This window comes from Hyla sarda, chromosome 3, assembly GCF_029499605.1.
Source record: "Hyla sarda isolate aHylSar1 chromosome 3, aHylSar1.hap1, whole genome shotgun sequence".
NCBI lineage: Eukaryota > Metazoa > Chordata > Amphibia > Anura > Hylidae > Hyla > Hyla sarda.
Window position 1 is genome coordinate 385,619,544 of NC_079191.1, and position 26,776 is coordinate 385,646,319.

A 26,776-nucleotide genomic window follows, 5' to 3' on the forward strand; every position below is an offset into this window, starting at 1 on the left:
GCTTGGCTGACGGCGTCGTACAGTGTGCGTCCTGCGGGCCCTGATGTTAACCCCTCCGCTGCCGAGGTCCATTGTATGGACAGCGCCGGGGTGCAGGAGGGTGGTCTGTGTGGTCTCCAATCACATTATGGCCACACTGGATGACTACAGAACACATTTATGTATTTGTTTTATGGGTTAAAGTGATGCACTTATCTGCATCAAAAGAATAAAAATGAAACTAGATATAGATAGATAAAGAGAAGGTTGGCTGCAGCACACAACAATGAAGTTTCAAGTGATTTTATTCCATTCCAAAGCAAAGGGTATCAAATCACTTGAAACTTCATTTTTGTGAGCTGCAGCCAACCTTCTTTCTTGTGGATAGCTGTGGGCCCTTGACCTGGGCTTTTTTGCTGCTCTGCATCAAACTACAGGTTTATATTGAGGTGCCGCCAAACCTGGACTTTTATCTATATATAGATATAGATACATCTCAAAGTATGTATATAGGTATGTATATAAGTATAAAAAAAAATAGAGGTATGTTTAGCTCACTCAGGTTATCTATCCTGAGGTTAACTGGATTGGTCTAAATCCCAAAAGACCTAATTGTAAGGAGAAATGCGTATATAATAAGAATTATATAACCAGTCCCCAAAGGATAGTGGAATATAGAAAAAGAGAGAAAAGAAAGAATTGTAGCAATAGTGAAAAATAGGGAGAAAAAACAATAAAAATGATGATTACCGTATTTTTCGCCCTACATGACGCACCGGCATATGAGACACACCCAATTTTAAAGGTGTAAAATCTAGAAAAAAAAAGATTCTGAACCCAACAGTGATCTTCAACCTGCGGACCTCCAGATGTTGCAAAACTACAACTCCCAGCATGCCTGGACAGCCGTTGGCTGTCCGGGCATGCTGGGAGTTGTAGTTTTGCAACATCTAGAGGTCCACAGGTTGAAGACCACTGGTATAGGAGGTAATACTCATGTGTCCCCGCCGCTCCGGACCCGTCACCACTCGTCACTGCTGCCCTGGATGTCGCTCCATCGCTGTCGCCACCTCCCCATGGTGTCCCCCGACGCTCCGGACGTCTTCCCCGGGATCCACGCTCTCCGTCGCCGTCATAACGTCGCCGTCATCAAGTCACTACGCACGCCGCTCCTATTGGATGACGGGACGGTGTGCGCGACGACGTGATGACGTCGAAGGAGAGCGCCTGCCATGCAGGGGATCCCAGCACGGAGCAGACACCGAAGAGGCAGGTGAGGTCCCTCCCGATGTCCTGTAAGCTGTTCGCGTGGTCCCGAACAGGCCGACTGAGCAGTCGGGTTAGTGTCACTTTCGCCTCAGACGCGGCGGTCAGCTTTCGCTTTGCGGTCGCTGCGTCTGAAGGGTTAATACAGGGCATCACCGCAATCGGTGATGTCCTGTATTAGCCGCGGGTCGCGGCCGTTGATGGCCGCAGGGACCGCCGCGATAGGACAGGTTTGAATGTGTATTTGCCGTATAAGACGCACCAACCTTTTCCCCCGAAAAAGTGCGTCTTATACTGCGAAAAATACGGTAACCTGAATCAAGGATAAGAGAAATTGAGACATATTTATTACAATATCTATTACAATATCTCACATCTGGGCAGGACCCTTGCACCAGATGTTATAAGCAATATGAGTAGAATAGGTAAAAAGCACTATAAGACATCCACCTTTGGATAAAAAACACACATGTATATAGCCTTGAAATGTCTGTATATGAGGACGTAATGTAGAGAGATCCAATAATGTTACTTGATGTTATAGATAACAGTTCAGGGAGCGATATGTTGTCAAAAGGATGGTTCAATATGGTTAAGCGGTGCCTCAGTATGTTCAAATAGTGATTGATAATACCTGTAAGTCGGGATGTGATTCCACTCACAGACAGTATATGCAGCCAGCGTCCTCAAGAGTGGCAATCTCAGAGGTGAAGGCAGAAGTCGGTGTCTGGCCTCTGTGCAGGTGAGCAGTCCCGGTGGAATGAACAATCCTGGCAAGATGCAGGCTGGCACGGATGTGCGTCCGGCCAAGGTGATCCTCGTAAGTATAAGTAGATAGATGGAAAAAAGCAATAGGCTTATCGCAATCCCTTGCGTCCTCATGTTGGAGAGAATAGATCACACTCGCGATCAACAGTGGTTTAATAATTGGGGTACTGCAGCGCTGCCAAGGCTAAAGACGGGCTATAAAATATATATAAAGGTGGTTGTAGTATAAAATGGATTTGAATAAAAGACTATACGCGTTTCAAGACGACAGTCTCATTGTGATGGACACTTTGAGTACTTAGTGATGCCGTTTGGACTCTGTAACGCCCCGGCTGTCTTCCAGGAATTTGTAAATGACATCTTCCAGGATTTTCTTTACACGTGTGGCGTGGTTTATCTTGATGACATCTTGATCTTCTCTTCCAACTTGGAGGTGAATCGCACTCATGTGCGCCAGGTCTTACGTCACCTGCGGAATAGTCATCTTTATGCCAAACTTGAGAAATGTCTATTTGAAAAGATCAGTCTTCCGTTCCTGGGTTACATTGTCTCTAGCCAAGGCCTCCAGATGGATCCAGTCAAGTTGTCTTCGGTACTCAATTGGCCACGAGCTTCTGGTCTTCGGCCATACAACGTTTTCTTGGATTCACCAATTATTATAGACAATTCATTCCACATTTCTCCTACTTGATTGCTATGATTGTTGCTCTCATCAAGAAAAACAGTAATTCCAAGTCTTGGTCCACAGAAGCAGAAGATTATTTTACCTAATTGAAGTCTGCCTGCGCTTCTGCACCTGTTCTATCTAGACCCGACTCAGAAAAGCCGCTCTATCTAGAAGTTGATGCCTCATCAGTAGGAGTCGGTGCCATCTTAACTCAAAAGTACTCTAGGGGAAGATGGTGACTTGTGGTTTCTTTTCTAAGATGTCCTCACCTGCTGAGAGGGACCTTTCTATTGGAGACCGGGAACTCTTTGCCATTAAGTTTGACTTAGAAGAGTGGCGTCACTTATTGGAAGATTCTACTCATTCTACACAGACCATAATAATCTTTTATATCTTCAGTATGCACAGCTTCTCAACCCCCGGCAGGTCAGATGGTCTCTTTTCTTTTCCCGTTTTAACTTCTTTATTAATTTTCGACCTGCAGACAAGAATGTTAGAGCTGATGCTCTCTCTAGAGCTTCTGATGTAAAAGGTCTGGACTCTTTTACTTCCTTTGCCAATACAGGAGTGCCCTTGCCCCTCCCTTGACTTCTTTCTGCTCCATAACTGGAGGATCAGTTCCTTCGGCATATCTTTCGTTTGCATGGCTTACCATCTCACATTGTCTCTGATCGTGGGGTTCAGTTTATTTCCAAATTCTTGTGGGCTCTCTGTTCTCGTCTCAAGATCAAGCTTGACTTCTCTTCCGCATACCACCCTCAGTCCAACGGACAGGTAGAGAGGGTGAAGCAGATTCTCGGAGATTATGTTCGTCATAATTTTTTCTACTCTACAAGATGATTGGGCCAACCTGCTTCCTTGGGCTGAATTTTGTATAACCACAGGACTCTGAAGCCACAAAAACTTCCCTGTTCTTCATCGTCTACGACAGTCACCCTCGTCCTCCTCTTCCTTTACCAGTTCCTTCTGAAGTACCTGTGGTGGATATTCTGTTACGGAACTTTGCTTCTATTTGACAACAAACTCGGCACTTTTTAATTTTTGCATCCTCTCGCATGAAGTTGCAGACTGACAAGAAGAGAAGACCTCCTCCGATCTTTTCACCTGGAGACATAGTCTGGTTGTCCGCCAAGTATATTTGTTTTAAGATTCCCAGCTACAAAATGAGTCCCTGCTTTCTGGGCCCTTTCAAAGTCATGCAACACATTAATCCTGTGTCTTACAATCTCCATCTCTACGCATACAGAACTCATTTCACATCTCTCTCCTCAAACCCGTTATTCTTATTCAATTTTCTCATATGAATGTGTCTTCCACTCCTGTCTCTGGTTCCTCTGGCATCTTTGAATTTAAGGAGACATTGTCCACCAAGATCGTCCGAGGAAAACATTTCTTCTTGGTGGATTGGAAGGGGTTCGCGTCTGAAGAAAGATCTTGGGAACCTGAGGAAAACATACTACAGCTGATTTCCTCCAAAAACAACACCACACCTGTCATCAGCTTGTGTATGGTATTGCAGCTCAGTTCGATTGAAGTGACTGGAGCCAAGTCGCAATACCACACATAATTTATTATCTCTGTTTTTCTATTACTGAGTAACCCCTTAAAGAATGCTGCTTTTTAACTTGATAACAAAATTACTCAAAATGGCCTAATCCCAACCATCCCATCTGACAGATTAGGGAACCCTCATTCTCCACATAGATGGAATTCCCAGATGTAGTATCTCAATCTATCAGTCATGGGATATCCTCTAGATGTGTTTTATAGTCCCAATGTAGGAAATCCCTAATAGTTAAAGGAGTTATCCAGGATTACAAACATAGCTAGTTTCTTCCTGAAACAGCACAACTCTTGTGCCCTCGTGAGTGGTATTACAGCTCATAGAAGTAATTGGAATAGAGTTGTATACCACATACAACCTAATGACAGGTGTGGCCCTGCTTGAAGACTCTGGAAAAACTGTTATACTGTAATATTTAATGTTTCATTTATAGCACTGGTCTAGGAAAGAGACACAGCACCCTCCACACTACCCTATAGTTATGCTCCTGAGCAGTAATGCTTTATGCTTTGCACCTTGCTCACATTTGCTGGATCAGACACTCTGCACCCAGTCGTGCAAATGTTAATGCATAACTCTGATTATGGTCCGGCAGCAGGATATCTGTTTAAATCTCTTGGCAACTTCATAGATTGAGAGTTATCTGAGACTTCAGCGATCATGATATGGATTTTCCAGAAGCCCTATAGACTTGCATAGGACTTCAGGCAAATCTGTATTCAGATTGGTGTAGCCTTGAGCAAGTTTTGGGCTACACAGTTGCCAGGAGATTTAACAGATACAGTCATGGCCGAAAATGTTGGCACCCCTGAAATTTTTCAAGAAAATTAAGTATTTCTCACAGAAAAGGATTGCAGTAACACATGTTTTGCTATACACATGTTTATTCCCTTTGTGTGTATTGGAACTAAACCAAAAAAGGAAGGAAAAAAAGCTAATTGGACATAATGTCACACCAAACTCCAAAAATGGGCTGGACAAAATTATTGGCACCCTTTCAAAATTGTGGAAAAATAAGATTGTTTCAAGCATGTGATGCTCCTTTAAACTCACCTGGGGCAAGTAACAGGTGCGGGCAATATAAAAATCACACCTGAAAGCAGATAAAAAGGAGAGAAGTTCACTTTGTCTTTGCATTGTGTGTCTGTCTGTCTAATCTCAAGGTTAGAAGTCCATCTCCAGAGATCTAGCTTTGCCTTTGTCCACAGTGCGCAACATTATCAAGAAGTTCGCATCCCATGGCACTGGAGCTAATCTCCCTGGGCATGGACAGAAGAGAAAAATGTATGAAAGGTGTCAATGAAGGATAGTACAGATGGTGGATAAGCAGCCCCAAACAAGTTCCAAAGATATTCAAGCTGTCCTGCAGGCTCAGGGAGCATCACTGTAAGCGCGAACTATCCTTCGCCATTTAAATGAAATGAAACGCTATGGCAGGAGACCCAGGAGGACCCTGGTTCATTGCCAAAATGAACTTGAGTAAGCCAAAATCCTTCTGGGAAAACATCTTGTGGACAGATGAGACCAAGATAGAGCTTTCTGGTAAAGCACATCATTCTACTGTTTACCGAAAATGGAATGAGGCCAACAAAGAAAAGAACAAACTACCTACAGTAAAATATGGTGGAGATTCAATGATATTTTAGGGTTGTTTTGCTGCCTCTGGCACTGGGTGCCTTGGATGTGTGCAAGGCATCATGAAATCTGAGGATTACCAATGAATTTTGGGTCGCACTGTACAGCCCAGTGTCAGAAAGCTGGGTTTGTGTCTGAGATCATGGGTCTTCAAGCAGGACAATGACCCCAAACATACCTCAAAAAGCACCCAGAAATGGATGCTGGAGAGTTCTGAAGTGGGCAGCAATGAGTCCAGAACTAAATCCCATTGAACACCTGTGGAGAAATCTTAAAATTGCTGTTGGGAAAAGGCGCCCTTCCAATAAGAGAGACCTGGAGCAGTCTGCAAAGGAAGAGTGGTCCAACATTCTGGCTGAGAGGTGTAAGAAGCTTATTCATGGTTATAGGATAGACTGATTTCAGTTATTTTTTCAAAACGGTGTGCAACAAAATATTGAGTTAAGGGTGACAATAATTTTGTCCAGCCCATTTTTGGAGTTTGGTGTGACATTATGTCCAATTAGCTTTTTTTCCTCCTTTTTGGTTTAGTTCCAATACACACAAAGGGAATAAACATGTGTATAGCAAAACATGTGTACTGCAATCCTTTTCTATGAGAAATACTTCAAATTCTTGAAAAATTTCAGGGGTGCCAACATTTATGGCCATGACTGTATTTTACCACTGCACATCAGATGTACACTGTTAGACTATGTTTACACATTGGAATGTGCACACGGAAAATCTCTGTGCGAACATTCCGGAAACTATGGATGCAGGCTTAATATGCCCGCGCTAGGACTGCACAGGAATGCGCCGTCTTATAGACGGCTATCCATTCCTTGAGGCGTTTGCAGAAAGAATAAACAGGTTAATTTCCGGACACGGAAAACAGAATTTTCATGCAGAAACATCTGGCACGGAAATTCTGTTGTGTGCAAAGCAGCGCAGCAAGGCTTCGCATCCCAATCAAATTCCCTCCAGCCTTTTTTAGGGAAATGACCTTAATTCAACAAGACTTTATTTGGGAGGGGTAAAGAAGGCCAGGAAAAAAAGAGAGACCATGTGTCGCCTTAAAGACAAGGGGGGGGGGTCGGTTTACCTGATTTGAAGGGTTGCTATATTTCCGTACATTTGGCGCGGGTAATGGAATGGTACAGACAACCAACACACAAACTCTGGATGGGAGTTGAAGAGGCAGAAACAAAAATGCCTTTAAAATTTCTCCTGTGGTGCAAAAAGAGCTGGTTAAGGGGCCTGAAAGAACATCCAACCATAGGCGCCACTCACGCGATATGCACAGAGGATAGGGTATGGGAAGTGTTTCTCCCATTCAACTCACAACCAATGCCCATAATAGGACATCCAGCTTTCCCTGTTAGTATAGAAGACCCAGTCTTCAGACAGTGGATAGCAGCAGATAGATTTAGAGTAAAGCATATGAGGAATGAAGACCAGCCTAAGGAACAGAGGGACTTTGGGGAAATAGGAGTATCAGCAAAGTTGGGAGTTTGGAGGGGGTTACAACTAAGGCACTATATGGCCTCAATCCAAAATCCAGATTGGTTTAGGAATGTGAACACTAAATTTGAAGAAATGTGCCTATCAGAGTCCCAGGTCGAAAATGCTGTTTCCCGTATATATAAGATATGGATCACAGCAGCAGATCAAATTTTACCGGGATACACGCAAAAATGGGAAAGTGATTTAAACAGACACTTTTCGATAGAAGAATGGACTAAGATGTTCAGCCTCGCACCCTGCACAGCTATCTCCACACATATACAAGAGTCTAATTATAAGATAATGGTGAGGTGGTATAGGGTGCCAAAAGAGTTAGGTAGAATTCAAGGTTGCCTAGACATTACATGCTGTGGTTGTGGAGAGGAGTTAGGCACTTTATTACATATCTATTAGCAATGTCCGCTGATAACAGTTTTTTGGGGACAGGTCCATAGGATTATTGGTGAGGAAACCGGACAATCTACCCCTTTTTCCCCAGAATTTTTTTTATTACAATATAATGACTTACCAGTAAAGAAATATAGATACTCCCTTCTCAGTTTTCTGATAACTACGGCTAGAAGTTGCGTGTCAGTGTTTTGGAGACAAAAAAGAGCTCCATCATTAGCAAGTTGGTATACAACAGTGAACGATGTTATGTACCTGGAGAACCTGCGTTTAGTAAATAAGGATGAAGATGCTAGATTCCTGGGTACTTGGCAAACATGGAAAGAATTTACCTCACTGCTCAGATGCAGATTGTCCTCCCTAGATATAGGCAGCATGCAAAAAGTGGCAAGATGGCAACAGGAGCAATATCAGTACACTTTTTTCACGTTACCTTGATTTATATGGAACCACTGTAACATGATTCATACATTTAACTCTAGTGTTGGGAACCCGGCCAGCTGCCACTTTTACAGCTTTTTCCTCCTTTGTTAATTTTTATTTTTATAGGCACTATGGGGGAAATTTATCAAAAACTGTCCATAGGAAAAGTTGCCCAGTTGCCCATAGCAACCAATCGGCTCACTTCTTTCATTTTTAACAAGGCCTCTATAAAATGAAAGAAGTGATCTGTATGATTGGTTTCTATGGATAACTGGGCAACTTTTCCTTTGCACAAGTTTTGATAAATTTCCCCCTATTTACCTTCTTAACCCCTTGGGGACGGAGCCCATTATGACCCTAAGGACGGGAGAATTTTTTGCAGATCTGACCACTGTCACTTTAAGCATCAATAACTCTGCTTATACTAATTTGATTCCGAGATTGTTTTTTCGTGAAATATTCTACTTTAGGGTAGTGGTAAATTTTTGTCGATACTTGCATCATTTCTTGGTGAAAAATTAAAACATTTGATGAAAAATTTTAAAATTTTGCATTTTTCTAACTTTGAAGCTCTCTGCTTGCAAGGAAAATAGACATTCCAAATAAATTATATAATGATTCACAAATACAATATGTCTACTTTATATTTGCATCATAAAGTTGACATGTTTTTACATTTGGAAGACATCAGAGGGCTTCAAAGTTCAGCAGCAATTTCCCAATTTTTCACAAAATTTTCAAAATCGGAATTTTTCAGGGACCAGTTCAGTTTTGAACTGGATTTGAAGGGCCTTCAAATGAGAAATACCCCACAAATGACCCAATTATAAAAACTGCACGCCTCAAAGTATCCAAAATGACATTCAGTAAGTTTATTAACCCTTTAGGTGTTTCACAGGAATAGCAGCAAAGTGAAGGAGAAAATTCAAAATCTTCATTTTTTTCTTCATGTTCTTGTAGACCCAGTTTTTGAATTTTTACAAGTGTTAATAGGAGAAAAAGCCCCCAAAATGTGTAACCAATTTCTCTCTAGTAAGGAAATACCTCATATGTGTATGTCAAGTGTTCGGCGGGCGCAGTAGAGGGCTCAGAAGGGAAGGAGCATCAATGGGATTTTGGAGAGTGAATTTTGTTGAAATGGTTTTTGGGGGCATGTCACATTTAGGAAGCCCCTATGATGCCGGAACAGCAGAAAACCCCACATGACATACACTTTTGGAAACTAAACCCCACAAGGCACGTAACAAGGGGTCCAGTGAGCCTTAACACCAGGCAGGTGTTTGACGACTTTTCGTTAAATTCGGATGTGTAAATGAAAAAAAAAATTCACTAAAGTGCAGTTTTTCCCCCAAATTTACCATTTTCACAAAGGGTTATGGGAGAGAATGCCCCCCAAAATTTGTAACCCCATCTCTTCTGAGTATGGAAATACCCCATGTTAGGACGTAAAATGCTCTGCGGGCGAATTACAATGCTCAGAAGATAAGGAGCGCCATTGAGCTTTTGGAAAAAGAATTCGTTTGGAATGGTAGTCAGGGGCCATGTGCGTTTACAAACCCCCTGTGGTGCCAGAACAGTGGACCCCCCCCCCCACATGTGATCCCATTTTGGAAACTACACCCCTCACAGAATTTAATAAGGGGTGCAGTGAGTATTTACACCCCACTGGCATTTGACAGATCTTTGGAACTGTGGACTGTGCAAATGAAAAATTACATTTTTCATTTTGACGGACCACTGTTCCAAAAATCTGTCAGACACCTGTGGGGCGTAAATGCTCACTGTACCCCTTAATACACTACATGAGGGGTGTAGTTTCCAAAATGGGGTCACATGTGGGGGGCGATCCATTGTTCTGGCTCTATGGGGGCTTCGTAAACACACGTGGCCTTCAATTCCGGACACATTTTCTCTTCAAAATCCCAATGGCACTCCTTCTCTTCTGAGCATTGTAGTTCGCCCGCCGAGCACTTTACATCCACATATGGGGTATGTTCTTACTCAGAAGAAATGGGGTTACAAATTTTAGGGGGCTTTTTTTTCCTATTTTCCCTTGTGAAAATTAAAAATTTAGGGTAACACCAGCATTTTAGTCAAAACATTTTTTTTTTCATTTTTCCCATGCAAATTTAATGAAAATTCGTCAAACACCTGTGGGGTGTACAGGCTCACTATACACCTTGTTACGTTCCCTGGGGGTGTAGTTTCAAAAATGGGGTCACATGTGGGTATTTATGTTTTTGCGTTTATGTCAGAGCCACTGTAAAATCAGCCACCCCTGTGCAAATAACCAATTTAGGCCTCAAATGTACATGGTGTGCTCTCACTCCTGAGCCTTGTGTGCCCGCAGAGCATTTTACGCCCACATATGGGGTATTTCTGTACTCAGGAGAAATTGCGTTACTAATTTTGGGGGGCTTTTTTTCCTTTTACCTCTTGTGAAAATAAAAAGTATGGGGCAACACCAGCAACACCATGTTAGTGTAAACATTTTTTTTTTCACTAACAGGCTGGTGTAGCCCCCAATTTTTCCTTTTCATAAGGGGTAAAAGGAAAAAAAGCCCCACAAAATTTGTAGTGCAATTTCTCCCGATTACGGAAATACCCCATATGTGGCCCTAAACTGTTTCCTTGAAATACGACAGGGCTCCAAAATGAGAGAGCGCCATGCGCATTTGAGGACTGAATTAGGAATTGCATAGGGGTGGACATAGGGGTATTCTACGCCAGTGATTCCCAAACAGGGTGCCTCCAGCTGTTGCTTAGCTCCTAGCATGCCAGGACAGTCAGTGGCTGTCCAGAAATGCTAGAAGTTGTTGTTTTGCAACAGCTGGAGGCTCCGTTTTGGAAACACTGCCGTACAATACGTTTTTCATTTTAATTGGGGGACAGTGTAAGGGGGTGTATATGTAGTGTTATTCCCTTTATTTTGTGTTAGTGTAGTGTAGTGTTTTTAGGGTACATTCGCACTAGTGTGTTACGGTGAGTTTCCTGCTAGGAGCGAAAAATTTGCCGCAGACCAAACTTGAAGCAGGAAACTTACTGTAAACCTGCCTGTGTGAATGTACCCTGTACGTTCACATGGGGGGGGGGGGGGGGGCAAACCTCCAGCTGTTTCAAAACCACAACTCCCAGCATGTACTGACAGACCTTGCATGCTGTGAGTTGTACTTTTGCAACAGCTGGAGGCACACTGGTTGTAAAACCTTCTGTTAGGTTCTGTTACCTAACTCAGTATTTTCCAGCCAGTGTGCCTCCAGCTGTTGCAAAACTACAACTCCCAGCATGTACTGACATACCGTGCATGCTGGGAGATGTGGTTATGCAAACTACAACTCCCAGCATGTACAAATCGCCGAAGGGCATGCTGGGAGATGTAGTTATGCAACAGCTGGAGGTTACGCAACTACAACTCCCAGCATGCTGAGACAGCTGTTTGCTGTTTGGGCATGCTGGGATTTGCAGTTTTACAACATCTGGAGGGCTACAGATTATAGACCACTGCACAGTGATCTCCAAACTGTGACCCTCCAGATGTTGCAAAACTACAAATCCCAGCATGCCCAGACAGCAAAGAGCTGTTTGAGCATGCTAGGAGTTGTAGTTTTGCAAGATCTGGAGGGATACAGTTTAGAGACCACTGTATAGTGGTCTCAAACTGCAGCCTTCAGCTGTTGCAAAACTACATATTCCAGCATGCACAAACAGCTGTCTGGGCATGCTTGGAGTTGTAGTTTTGCAACATCTGCAGGGCTACAGTCTCAGACTGTAGCCCTCCAGATGTTGCTAGGCAACCTACCGGCGACGTCGCCGCTCGCCGATCTCCGTCGCCGCCCACCGATCACCATCGCCCGCAGCCTCTGGATGGGTAAGTGGACCTTTGGCGTTCGGTCCCCTTCGTTTCCCCGTTCTGCTCCAGGTGGGCAGGACGAGGAAAACTAAAGTAAACCCCTCCGCCCCCGATCTGCTATTGGTGGTCGCGTCTAGACCACCAATAGCAGGGATAGAAGGGGTGGCACCCCTGCCGCCTCACTCCTATGCCTTCAGGGGGATCGTAGTTGTCTTAGACAACCGCGATCCCCCTTATATTCCGGGTCACCAGGTCACCATAGACCCGTAATGACCCGAAATCGGCGCAAATCGCAAGTGTGAATTCACTTGCGATTTGCGCCGATAGCCGACATGGAGGGGGGGGGGTCTAATGACCCCCCTGGGCATTTGCATGGGGTGCCTGCTGATAGATATCAGCAGTCACCCTGGTACGGTCCCCACCCGGCGCGCGGCCGGGACCGAAATTCCCATGGACGTATGGATACGCCCTTCGTCCTTAAGTTCCAGGACGCAAGGGCGTATGCATACGCACTTCGTCCCCAACAGGTTAAGGGGGTACTCTGGTGAAAAACTTATTTATTTATTTATTTTTTTAATCAACTGGTGCCAGAAAGTTAAACAGATTTGTAAATTACTTCTAATAAAAAATCTTAATCCTTCCTGTACTTATTAGCTGCTGAATACTACAGCGGAAATGCTTTTCTTTTTGAAACACAGAGCTGTCTGCTGACATCATGAGCACAGTGCTCTCTGCTGACATCTCTGTCCATTTAAGGAACTGTCCAGAACAGCATATGTTTTCTATGGGGATTTCCTTGCACTCTGAAATCTTGACATATAACAAAAAGACCAATAGGGGTCCCCATACCATCCAGAACATAATCCTGTCCGACTATAACATTATCTTTGTCCCAGCTGAAGCACATGCTGTGAAAAAGTCCTGGAAGTGAGTGCAGAATTAGCACCCCTTGTGCTCACTCCTGTCCTATCAGACTGCAGCATGAAAACAGAGAGGAGGGGGTTACAGAGCAACCTGCAGTGATTGAATGAAGAGACACACCAAAGCTGACTCAGGAAGGAAGTGAATGCATGGTGAGTGAGGACAGGCTTAGTGCTTGCCTCGGAAATGCCCTTTCTTGAGCAGTGGATGTCAGAATGAGTGAGCAAAGGACAGAGAGATTTGTGAGCCAAATACAGAAGGTATTAAAAAAACATACAAAGCATTTGCAAGACCTAGTGAGTAACATATATAAGCATTATTGTTTTTCTATGCTATGACAGGTACGTTTGATTTACCAATATATGTTCATGTATGAGATTGAAAATGTTTTTTTTTCATCATTGGAAAACCCTTTTAATGTAAGCACATCCTTAAAGTAACCACCAACCACTATTGACTACATACAGTGCCATCCATAATGCCCCTATAGTTTTGCAGGAAGAGAGATGAACAGCTCTAACCTGTCAGCATTTTCTAACATCAAAACGTGCTAATAATACAGTTATTATTTATATACACATCTATGGCAATGCTCCATCACACCGTGTCCTATAAACCTATAGAGTGAGACAGAGATATGTATTAGTTGCCCACATACACGTGTTTGCCATACACCTCTCATTCCAGTACCCTCTGTATAACTCCCACTTCATACATCTGGAATACAGTAAACTGGGATTCTAAATAGCTCGTGCACCATTGATAAGACGCTGTATCTTAGGATTTGTCAGCCCTGACTTTTTAACTTTCATGCTTTTAAACCCTCATTCTTTATCTCTCTAAGACAAGAAGGACATCAAGTTCCAGCATTCACTAGGATAGGAATTAATGAAGCATAACAAGCTCAGCTGTCTTTGATGGCCCTAAACCATCTGGTAACCTTATTATAAAACAGTCTCCTTTTCTTCTTTGACTTTTCCATTTCACTTTTGTCTCCCCCCCCCCCCTTCTTCTTTACTTCTATAACATCATTTTGGCAATTTTGATTCTCTAAGTCGTTTCCCAGCAAGCATCCTTGTGTGTTTTTCAAAAAACAAAATATTGGCACAAGCTGCGGATTAACAGGATCTCGTGCCAAAAGACTCGGAGAAGGTGAACGCTGTTGACTGTATGGCTTAGTCTGAGAACATTTCTCCATTGACAAAGCTGGGGTTTCTTGCCAAAGTACGAGAACTTCAAATCTCAGTAGCACGGTCCAAAATCTGATAAAACGGTTACTAAACCGCAATATGTATAGGCTGTAAATCAACACCCCGGAGCTCTGTATGGCTTGTCTTTTTAAGTAAGTAAAAGCAACATACATTGGACTTTTGTTTCATGCAGATGTTTCATGCCAAACAATACAGGTTATTGACTACAAGAGGCCCCATATAAAAGTGAAAGAGACTCTTACATAGGCTGGAATGGGGCCGACGTGATCTGGGATTCGACAATTTTTTTATTTTTATTTTATTGTTTAGTATGTGCATGAAATTTTGTTATTTATTTTATCTTCCTTCTTGGATTTCCCCCACTACTTCTGAAGGTTTTAACATCATCATCCTCTACATAGAGCAGCTGTGCTTTATCTCCGAAAAAAGCAAAAAAAAGCAAGAAGTCAAAGGACAGCTCATCAAAAGGATGGACAATTCTTTGGGATTGATTCATATTTACACGGACAATAAGGAAGTCTTCCTGTAGGAACATATGTTGGGCATTCCACCCTGCAGCTGGCTGCATGCATGTTTCCAAACCACTTTTATAGTAAAGCACAGGAAACCCATTGGACGGGGGAGTTAAGTCATTCCGTAACATATGTTTCATGTATTCTTTTTTTTCTTCTTCGTTCTCTTTTTGTCAGTTTTGCAAACTTTGGCTTGGAATAAGATTCTTTTCAGGTTGTCTATTTGAAGGGAAATTTTTTTTGGTCCAATTTAGGGAATATAAAAAAAACCTGGCCTGGATTTGCATTTGTGAAATATACAAGTCCAACAAACAGGCAGCTATTATCATGTCTTTACTTGTGCATTCTGTAAAATGACCGGTGTGACTAGTGGAAAAAGTAGCAAGCGGGGAACAGTAAGTGGTGTCTGACAGCAACGTGTAATGAAAACTGTCTTGTGGTCGGCCATAGACATTTCCTGAAAGGTTTTATCAATTTTAATCAGTTTTCCTTGTCTGCTCTTCTTCCCCCTTAGGTTCAGTAACATCTTGAAATGCTGCACAGACATTTCAGGACAGAGGATGTCGTGTGGCCGCGTCATTATAGGGTTATGGAAATGCACTTACAGATTTGGAAGACATTTTATGATGTTTTTGCAGAGTGTTTTGCTTCCTACTATTAAAGAAGCACAACTGGATTTGTTGTTGTTAATATACAGTGCAGCATAGGCTATTATTAGAAAATGATGTAGAGGTTCTTTTGTATGCCTTGTGTTCACCTGTTTTAGCTGATGTGGCAAGCATGGGTTAGGCTCCATTTTGGATGTAGATTCATTACTGAATTTCTGTACTGCTGCCTACATTTCCAATTAATTCTTTGGCTGAAGGTGTGGCGTTTGATCATTGTACCTGTTCATCTGATCAGACTACTAGTGCTAAAGTTCACCCAGATGAATTTATCAGACTCTATAAGGGGCTTGAGGTCAGTTCATATTATGTTCCATGGGTTGAGGTGAGTTTTAGTGTGTTTTCTTGTTCAAAGTGCATTCGCCATGAGACAAAGGTGAGTTCACCTATCATCACAGTTGAGGTGTTTTATATACACACGTGAAGCCTAAAGGTTCAGTGTTCACACGTTAAAATTTTTAAGCATTTTTAAAAAACTTTCAAAGTTTTTTGCTTGGCTGTTTTTTAATTTTTAAAATCTAGTTAAAAAGGAAACTTTGTTCTGTGATTTGCACAATTGTGTGACGATTTTGGGAAAATCACTGCAAAAACAGAATCAAATCAGCAAGAAATGCAATGTGTGAACATGGCCTCAGGAGAGATATAAAACAATGATATATCCTAATCCCATAAAGATAGCAGCAGTATGTCTGTGAGCTGCTGGGAGGGGATCTTGATGAAGTCATTGTGTAGTTCACAAGAAGTCAGTTAACCTAGGTCTTGACATATATAACGATGCAATCTTCTGTGAAACAGACTGGTGATCACATGACCAAGCAGAAATAAAGCAAATGGTGCTGTATGACCTGTGCTGGTGAGTGTGCATAATATGGGCACAAAAAGAACAAAACCTGGAGTGTACTGTATATAATCCAATATTATAGTATATATTATCCAACCAATAATGTATATAATCCAATCAATTTTTCTCCTATAAATTGTGTGTAAATTTCCCCTCTGTGGCTGAGACCTCTCATGCATATGCCTCTCTCTTCCATTATTGGGGCCACAGAATAAAATTATCATGATGAGGATTATGACATCATTGAGCCCCTAATCCATGTCTGTGCCTTTCCAACAGTCAATCATTTTTATTTTCCTGAAGGGAACTTCTCATTTATAGGATGTATTTTTCAGTGGTATTATTTAAAGGGATATATTACATATTGCAAGATACTCTCTACCAGAATTAATGTTTCTATGGAAGAACACCTCCATAATATAGCATTCAATAAAGGAAATTCTTTTTTTTCCCATCATACAGAAAAAAGAAACAAGCACTCAATGGACAGATATGGACCTGTATTGGTACAAAACATATGCTCAGTATGATACAATAAAATGTGGTGCATATAAAGGTGAAGGATGATCTCATAAAATTTAAAGGGGTATTCCAGGAAAAACACTTTTTTTATATATATCAACTGGCTCCAGAAAGTTAAACAGATTTGTAAATTACTTCTATTAAAAAATCTTAATCCTTTCAGTACTTATGAGCTTCTGAAGTTAAGGTTGTTCTTGTCTGTCTAAGTGCTCTCTGATGACACCTGTCTCAGGAAACTATGGGGATTTGCTTCTAAACTGGGCGTTTCCCGAGACAGCCTTCCCGAGAGAAGCTCATAAGTACTGAAAGGATTAAGATTTTTCAATAGAAGTAATTTACAAATCTGGAAAAAATAAATGGGGCTCGAGGGTCAAAGATATCTGGTTTAAATTAATCAATATTTATTAATAATAATATAAAATGCAAAATAGACCAAATAGGGATGTACAGGGCCCTTGTACCTCCCTATTTGGTCTATTTTGCATTTTATATTATTATTAATAAATATTGATTAATTTAAACCAGATATCTTTGACCCTCGAGCCCCATTTATTTTTTCCATATTGTTCCTATTTTTATACACCGTGGGTATAGGTGTTTGTTGGGTTGCTCGGGTCCTCAGTGACGGTCAGACAGACAGGAGCCTCTCCATTGTGTTTATAATAATTTACAAATCTGTTTAACTTTCTGGAGCCAGTTTTTTCCTGGATAACCCCTTTAATGTCAAACATATTACAAATCTGTAGAACTGTGCAGCACTACAATACAGCGGTGAGTATAACCCTTAAGTTCTGTAGTATTTTTCAGCTCCATAGCTGTGTTACTCAGCTTGACATCCTTAAAGAGGTACTCAATAGTGTTGAGCAGCATAGGCCATATTCGAATTCGCGATATTTCGCGAATATATGGACGAATATTCATCATATATTCGCAAAATTCGCATATTCGTAATATTCGCGTCATATTTTCGCATATGCGAAAATTCTCATATACGAAAATTTGCAGATTCTAAAATTAGCATAAACAAAAATTTGCATGTGCGAAAAAATTTGCATATGCGAAAATTGGCATAAGCGAAAATTCGCATATGCAAAAATTAGCATATGCAAATTTTCCCATATGCGAAAATTCGTACGCCAGTCTCACACAGTACTATAAGAGCCTTCTTTAGACCACACAAGCTGGAAGCAGAGAGGGATGATCACTGTGATGTGTACTGTGGAAAAAAAAAATAAAAATAAAAAAAAAATATATATATATATATATTCATAATTACGAATATATAGTGCTATATTCTCGAATTTTCGCGAATTCGCAAATAAAATTCTCATTGCGAATATTCGTGAGCAACACTAGTACTCAACTGGCCAGCATTCGGAAGTAAACTTTTTCTGAGTGTTATTGTCTGATCTTTGCCTATATTGACCTTTCTCTACTAACCTTGACCTCAGCCATTAACAACATGGTTGAATCCTGCCTTGACCATTGATACCACTGACTATCCCTTCAAGCTTAGTGGCTTGCTTCTGACTCCTGCTTGTCAGGTGACTACTCTGTCTATGCTGTTCAGATTTGGTGGGTTCTTTGGTTTGTATATTTATTTAATTAAAATAATTGTTAAGAATTTTAAAAATTCCTGTAATAATACCCAAGTTTTTTTTTTACTTACTGGAGTCTTTATCTTGCCTGTATTCCATAGAGTTAGCCACATACAAAGAAAAATGTAGACTGTTGTAGATAGTTTGTCCATAATGATATATGCCCTTATATTGCTGGTTTCTAATCTTGGCACACAGACCTAATAGGTTAATACAACATTGTAAATGCATTTGAAGTGGTACTCTGGAGGAATTTTTTTTTTCAAATCAACTGGTGACAGAACGTTATAGAGATTTGTAAATTACTTCCATTTAAAAATCTTAATCCTTTAAGTACTTATCAACAGTTCCTGACACAGACAGAGGTGTCAGCAGAGAGCACTGTTGCAACACTCACGGAGGTAGTAGATTCGCTGTACCTGTGTGGATGATGGCTTGGGCTGTGTCAGGATGCGGAGTCTAAGGTGCTGGTTTTCACCAGAGCCCGCGGCAAAGCGGAATGGAATTGCTGCTGCAGTCGGCACCCAGGTTGCTACCCCTGAAACGATTCGTCCACACATGCTGCTGAGGAGATACGTGGAAAAAGAGGGATCTGGCAACTTGCAGTCAGGATAGCAGATCGTCAGGACAGGCGGCAAAGGTACGTGGTCAGGAACGTAGCAGGAGGTCAATAGGCAGGCGGAACAGGAGCAAGGTCAGGTCACGGAACAGAAGGTCAGAACGCTGGAAGGGCAAAATATTGAAATGCTTTCTCTAGGGGCTCAGGGCACACAAAGATCTGGCAAGAGGTGGAAAAACTTATAAGGAAGGGACAGGTGCAATTATTAATTAAGGGCACACTGGCCCTTTAAATCTCAGAGCTCTGCTGCGCACGGCCTAGGAGACGGGGGCACACATGCTGGAGAACAGAGGCAGCGGGGAAGTCAGCAGGAGCAGAGGGTAAGTGATGGAAGAAAGAGGAAGAAAGAGGAGAGCACTCACGACCAGAGTGAGTGGCCAGAGCGCTCAGCACAACAACTGTGGTCAGACTGAAAATAACTACACAACTTCCTCTGTAGCATACAGCAGCTGATAATTACTGGAAGGGTTAAGTTTTTTCAAATAGAAGTAATTTACAAATCTGTATAACTTTCTGCCACCAGTTTTATTTAAAAACATAGTTTTTTTCTCTGGAGTACCCCTTTATCTTCACAATGAGTCACAATGGGGGAGATTCATTAAAACCTGTGCAGAGGAAAAGTTGCCCATAGCAACCAATCAGATTACTGCTTTTATTTTTGAAACGACCTCTGAAAAATGAAAGAAGCAACGTGATTAGTTGCTATGGGCAACTGGTTAACTTTTCCTCCACATAGCTTTTGATAAACCTCCCCCAATGAGACTTTCATATTTCTCTTTGGAAAAAATTTCCATGAATATTAAAATATTCATGTGCACATGGGCAAAAAACTTGTGCGTGCAATGCTATACTGCGGCTTTCTCCAAGCTGTGGTCAGCACAGGGGGTCCTGTCCTGAAGCTTTCGATTACCTCAAATAGTGGCTTCATTGTGGATCCATGTAAAAAAAAAAACCATGTGGTTCTTAGCTATATGAACATGCTGTAATAGCCACAAGTCACATATCACTTTTTTACTTATAGGAAATGATTGAAGTCTCTCTCCGACCACAATATACCACCAGCAAGTTTATTACACTGCGTAGAGGCCTAAAACATATTCACTTGAAATGATAAGGTATGTGGCACAGCAGCAGTCAACCCCTTAAAAAGAAAAAAAATTCAAGGTTATTCATTTCACTGGTGCCAAGGTATTGGCTGTCAATTAACCTAATAAGGTAGGGTCAAACATGCCATATTTTGCTGTGTGTTTGCTACTGTATATTTAACTACCTATTGAACTGAGTGGGTGGAAAAATCAGCTGCGGAAAATATGCAGCAAAAGGTGGCATATGTGACCCTACCCTTAATATGTTACCCTTAATGTGTGGGGATACCAGAATGCCAATTATAATTAAAAAAAATTAAAAAACATTGAAAAATATAAAAAATATAAAGGCGCACAAATAGCCATTCTAGAATTACTTCAGTTCTAGAAAGTCTGCAGGTATTCAAGTAATTTCCCGATGAAAGGTGTTCAGCCAAGTGTAAATTGCTGTAGCCAGGAACAGATACGCTGGTATCTCACAGCTTGGATGACTGGCACCTTGTCACTAGTATAACACACCTATATGAGAAAGTGCCAAAACCAACAAACAGCATAGGTGAAATTAAGAATTTTCAGTTCTCATCCTGATAATGTTAATTTGTGTTGACGCGTCTTTACGAGTTTGTCAACTGTAACAAATGTTAAGATGGTGGCTTCTAAATGTAAAACCCTTTAATTGCTCTTAGTCCTCATTTTTACATTTTTATTTAAATAAAATTTATCGACTCTAGAAAGTCTCTGTGTCTTGTTCACGCCATATTCTGCTCTTACTTCACTTATTTTTTTACATTTCCTTCACAAATATATGATAGTGGCTTTTGTGGTGCACCAACCACCCCAAAAATAAGGGTATAATAATCTCTTTTCCACATAATTATTCCCATACAATTTCCGTTCTGCATACACAGCCTGCGGAACAAAGTTAGGCTATGTGACTGTGCCGTCTCTTCGGTAATATAAAGACAGATATGTTTTGCCATTCAAAGAAACCACATTATCAGGATTTTCAGTGTATAAAAAAAAAATTTGTGGTTTTGCGAGCATTGTTAAACGGTTGGAGAATGCTGAAAAATAATTTATGAGGTGGTCATAAAAGGTGCCAGACTGGGTTTGACATTGATTACTGAATTTTCTTTCCCTAAATAATTATGGTCAGTGAAATTTAACGTCTAAATATGGGTGAAAAAACGTACATTTGACCTTTGCTCGTAGAAAAGCTTACCATTCCTATAGTAGGACAAAAAAGAAATTAAAATAAAAAACTTACCTTGATATATGGTAAAGTAAATTACAAAACATAAATAAATAAGCTTGCAAGAAAAAAAGAAATTCAAATAAAATACTGTAGACCAAATAAGTTAGAAAAGAAAACAATTGGAAAAATATAAAGCGGCAAAAAGTATCGCATAAAATGTAGAAAAGTCAATTACTAACCAATGTCAGTAATCTTTGTCAAAGCCAATCATTTTAGGTAAAAATTTCACAACAGAAAGCTGGTAAACTTAAATATACATGTTCTATTTACTAGCTCACTTTGTCAGTGTGCTCTTCATTATCACGTAGCTTTTTTTTTAATAGTGTTTGCTACGGTTAATTTCATTAGGTGATGACATGAAACCTTAAAGGAAATGCTACTTTTGACCTTTGAAGAGAAAACCTTTCTGTGAACTCAAATTATTCTTCTCGAAGCCATAAATGCTTCACATTTTAGATGCAAGTTATTTATTTTGTGAAAGTCTATGGAACATTTTAATACAGTCTCGAACAAAAAAAAAAATTAGCAGACTTTGTGGCTGTTCCTTTTTTTTCTTATCTGTAAATACTTGTTTTTTTTTTTTAGAATTAAAATACGTATGTGATGTGTATTCCATTTTTGCTTGTGTTCGCTGTAGGATGATTTACACGACTTTCTGATTAAATAATTTTAAATACTTGTTGATGGATCATTGCCAGATTTGGTAATAAATTATTTTTTATTAGGAAAGAAACACAAAATTATATTTTAGAAATATAGAAGTTTCGACCATTCATTTCTTTTTTTGTAGTATGGCAAGTCGATGAGTACAAACATTAAATGTAGAAATAATGTCTAAAATTGAGTTATATTTTTATTTTTTACATTTATTTTTTACATTTCTCATACGACTTACTTTCTATTAACATAGATCCTGGACAAAAAATCTAGAAAGTTAATAGCAGAATAATATGGCAGTAATGTACAATCATTATTATAGCCCCCAAGAGTATAATACAATAAAAAGACCACCAAAATAATGTTGCATGTTTTATATACTTTATATAACCCATAAGGGTATGTTGGGCTATTAGTGGGGTCCCGAATCAGAATCCCTTCTATTATAAAAATTTAAGAGCATCAATCAGCTTGACTTTCAGTTCTGAAGGTTCCTGTAATAATCCTTGGAGGAAAACTTTACTTTTGCACAATTTATAACATTCCATGGTTAAAATACAGTATATACAAAATGTTGATACCTTACTTTACTAATCTTTACAGGGGATGTTTTATTCTCTGTACATGTCTAAAGCGTAAAGGAGTACTCCAGTGGAATTTTTTATTTTTTCTATGTGTCCGGGCTGCAAAAAGTAAAATAAGTAATTTTAACTCACCTTCCAACATTCCTCCAGTGCGCCGTTATCAGTGTACCGTCCTCCGGTCCTGGTCTTCTTTCGCATCCTTGAGCCTGATCCGTCACGTTATGCTCAGCCTATCGCTGACCGCAGCAATGTCCCATCTTGGCCGGTGATACGCTGAGCTACGTGTCATGTAACAAGTCTGAGGCTTGCCTCCTTCCTGCTACCTGGGCCCATTACATGATACTTCACTCAGCGTATCACCAGCCAAGGCCGGACATCGCTGTGGTCGGTGATAGACTGAACACAGCTGGAGTCATTGGGCCCCAGGATGTGGAAGAAGATCGGGATCGGAGGACGGGACACCAATATCGCCGCACCAGGGGAACGTCAAAAGGTGAGTTAAAGGGGTGCTCCTGTGGAATATTTTTTTTTTAATCTACTGGTGCCAAAAAGTTAAACAGATTTGTAATTTACTTCTATTAAAAAATCTTAATCCTTACAGTACTTATCAGTTGCTATATGCTCCACAGGAAGTTTTATTTCTTTCTGGAATTATTTTCGGTCTGACCACAGTGCTCTCTGCTGACACCTCTTACCATGTAAAGAACTGTCCAGAGTAGGAGCAAATCCTCAATGCAAACCTCTCCTGCTCTGGACAGTTGATACGGATAGAGGTGTCAGCAGAGAGCACTGTGGTCAGACAGAAAGGAACTTCAGAAAGAAATACAACTTCCTCTGTAGCATACAGCAGCTGATAAGTACTGAAAGGATTAATATTTTTAAATAGAAGTAATTTACAAATCTCTTTAACTTTCTGGCACCAGTTGATTAAAAAAAAATTAATTCCACTGGAGTACCTCTTTAAAGTTTGTTATTTTGCTTTATGCCGCCTGGGCATAAAAGAGAGCAGTGCATTGTTGGAACTCATTTGCACACTTAAAAGTGAGCAGTTCCGCCCCATGTTTGCAGAGAAAATCTAAACCACTGTCAATTTCTAAGGACCACCTGCAGAGTAGCCATGTATATGAAAAAAGAAAACATAAACAGGAGAATACAGCAGCACACTGCTAGCACATAGATACAGATAAAACATGAAATGCTATACAGCTATAGTGCAAAAAATGAAAAAGTGAGGTACTTAGCTCACAATTTAGCGGCCAAGTAGTTTGGACCATCCCACCACGATAAGGTGACCTCATTGGGACGGACCCTACCCTGTGAATATGCCTCTGTGTAATCAGTTTAACAGGCATTGCAAGGTCTGAGACTTCAAGCACCTTATACACACCTAATAGAGGTAGGTGGGGGCAGGAGCCAACATGGAGGCAGCCACTCCCCCATATGTATAACACAAACAAGGATAAGTTGGCCAGCACTACTGATACCAAAACTACTGCATGGACCTGGCATACAGGTGCACGCTGCTAGGCTGAATATACATAAACAGGAGAATACAGCAGCACACTGCTAGCACAAAGATACAGATAAAAATTTAAATGCTATACAGCTACAGGGCGAAAAATGAAAAAGTGAGGTACTTAGCTCACAATTTGGTGGCCAAATAGTTTGGACCATCCCACCACGGTAAGGTGACCTCATTGGGACAGACCCTACACTGTGAATATGCCTCTGCATAATCAGTTTAACAGGCATTGCAAAGTCTGAGACATTCAGCACCTTATACACACCTAATAGAGGTGGGTGGGGTGCAGGAGCCAACATGGAGGCAGCCACTCCCCCATATGTATAACACAAACAAGGATATGTTGGCCAGAACTACTGATACCAAAACTACTGCATGGACCTGGCATACAGGTGCACGCTGCTAGGCTGAATATACATAAACAGGAGAATACAGCAGCACACTGCTAGCGCAAAGATACAGATAAAACATGAAATGCTATACAGCTATAGTGCAAAAAATGAAAAAGTGAGGTACTTAGCTCACTAGTTGGCGGCCAAATAGTTTGGATCATCCCAATGAGGTCACCTCACTTTTTAATTTTTAATTTTTTGCACTATAGCTGTATAGCATTTCATGTTTTATCTGTATCTTTATGCTAGCAGCGTGCTGCTGTATTCTCCTGTTTATGTATATTCAGCCTAGCCGCGTGCACCTGTATGCCAGTAGTCCATGCAATAATTTTGGTATCAGTAGGGCTGGCCAACTTATCCTTGTTTGTGAAAAAAGAAAACATATATAAAATATTTGAAACTACTGACAGGTGAAATTAATAGCATGGATTATTTTTTACAATGATACCTACTAAGGATATATCTTGAAGTTGATCTTGGAAGCAGGCATGGTGGAAAAAGATAAGGGTCAAAGCACCTTGGCTAAGACCAAATTTGACACCTTCAGAGATCTTTCAATTTCATGTCTCAATAGGTAAGAGCTGATTTGGCATTTTGAAGGTCACTCAAGAAGGTACAGGAAGAGAAGATATTTGGAGAAGAACTACTGGTTTTTTTTTTTCCAGAGAAAACATCATGGTCAATAATGATTTTATTGCTCACACTAACAAAATGGAGGGTGAGAAAGTCAAGGCTATTTTTTTTTTTTTTTTTTTTACTTTAAAAAGAGACTGTATTGATAGGTTGGCTTACATCACAAAATTTGGTCTTGCTCTTCAAGTTCTTACATACATAACGACAAGGACAGTAGCACCTTGTGAATAAAATATGCTTCCCTAATAAACCCTGGTAAGCTCCTTCATTTGACAAGGAACTTGCCTGATGTGGTATGGGGTGTGAGATGCAGGGCAGATGGAATTACCCTAGGGGCAGATGGCATTCACCACTTGTATTTGTGACACCAGGACGTGATTTATCATCAATTCCACCCGAAGTTTGACTGCTGGATCCTGGGCTAGGCACGGGGGCAATAATGACTCCGACGCCAAGTCACGGACAACGGTAGCTTTACTGAGTGACAGATGGTACAGTCTATACAGTGTAGCCAGGCCCACGGAGGTGACCAGTGATTTCAGAGACCTTAAGGGCTTGCTGGGACTTGTACAATTTAGTGCAGGCCACGTTGACTTGACAATAGATGACAGTGACTGACATGACTTGACTGGAGACAGACTAAGCTGTGACTTTAGCTTACTTGTAGACTTGTAACTTGTGGCTGCAGACTTGACTCGAGGCCTCCTATGACTTCAGACACTCATAGGCTCGACTGCACCTCAGCAAAGACTCAGGAACTAAGAGAGAGAAGAGACTCCTCCCAGGGCTTTTATGGGGGAGACTCTGATGGGGTCCCATGGGTCACCCTTAAGTCACCCCCTAAGTAACAATCACATGACAACTCACATGACAACTGGTGTTCACATGTTAACCTTTCTTAAAAGGGTACTCCGGCCCTAAGATATCTTATCCCCTATCCAAAGGCGTCATGATATTGCGTCTCCGTGGTCGGAAGGCATACGACTTGGAGCCTCCAGCGCTTCTTGCAGTGCTCACAGGTGGGGGCTGCATGCTAGATTGTGGGGGTCCCTAGCGGCGGGATCCCCGCGATCAGACATCTTATCCCCTATCATTTGCAAAGGGGATAAGATGTCTTAGGGCCAGAGTACACCTTTAAAGATACAATATTCTTATATACATAGGGGATAATATACAATTACAGTAGAACAGATGCAGGGGGGCCAGGGGAGACTGCAGGGATGCTGCCTGACAGGGCAGCAAGGGTACGGGGTAACAGCTCCCGTACTGGGCCACCACACTGAGAAGATTGAACAAAATAAAAAAGTAGTCCTGTGATCCCTAATAAACCCACATTTTTTCCTTAGCATATGTCAATGGCTACCATAACCACTGGAAACCTTATGTACCCTTCTACAAGGCCAAGTTTTTGGTACCCTCATAGAAGTAAATGGAGTATCTCCAATGATAACACAATATGAGAGAGATGTTATTTATGCAATTCTCTTGTATAAGTTGATCCCAGACATAAGCTAATCTTTTATTTTTAGATGAATAAAGACCAATCTTCCTAGATATAGCCAAAGCCAACATGACCCTTGCCACTGTAATAGTTTCATAGAGTCAAATGCACTTTCATATCATTGGTAGAAAGCACTGCTAATGTTATCCATCTACTGTCATTGTTTTATTATCATTACTAACATGTCTACTATGATTCTTAGTTTCCTTCTCA

The 26,776-nt window shown here is 41.0% G+C and overlaps 1 long non-coding RNA gene across 1 annotated transcript in view; it reads left to right on the top strand.

Annotated features, from left to right (window-relative positions):
• The first annotated feature begins 53 nt into the window (after positions 1 to 53).
• LOC130362850 (uncharacterized) overlaps positions 54 to 26,776 on the top strand; it is a 51,520-nt gene continuing 24,797 nt past the window's right edge. The window contains exons 1-3 of the long non-coding RNA XR_008891594.1: positions 54 to 492; positions 19,956 to 20,049; positions 25,004 to 25,147. This is a non-coding gene — a long non-coding RNA (uncharacterized LOC130362850). The remainder of the gene's footprint in view (positions 493 to 19,955; positions 20,050 to 25,003; positions 25,148 to 26,776) is intronic.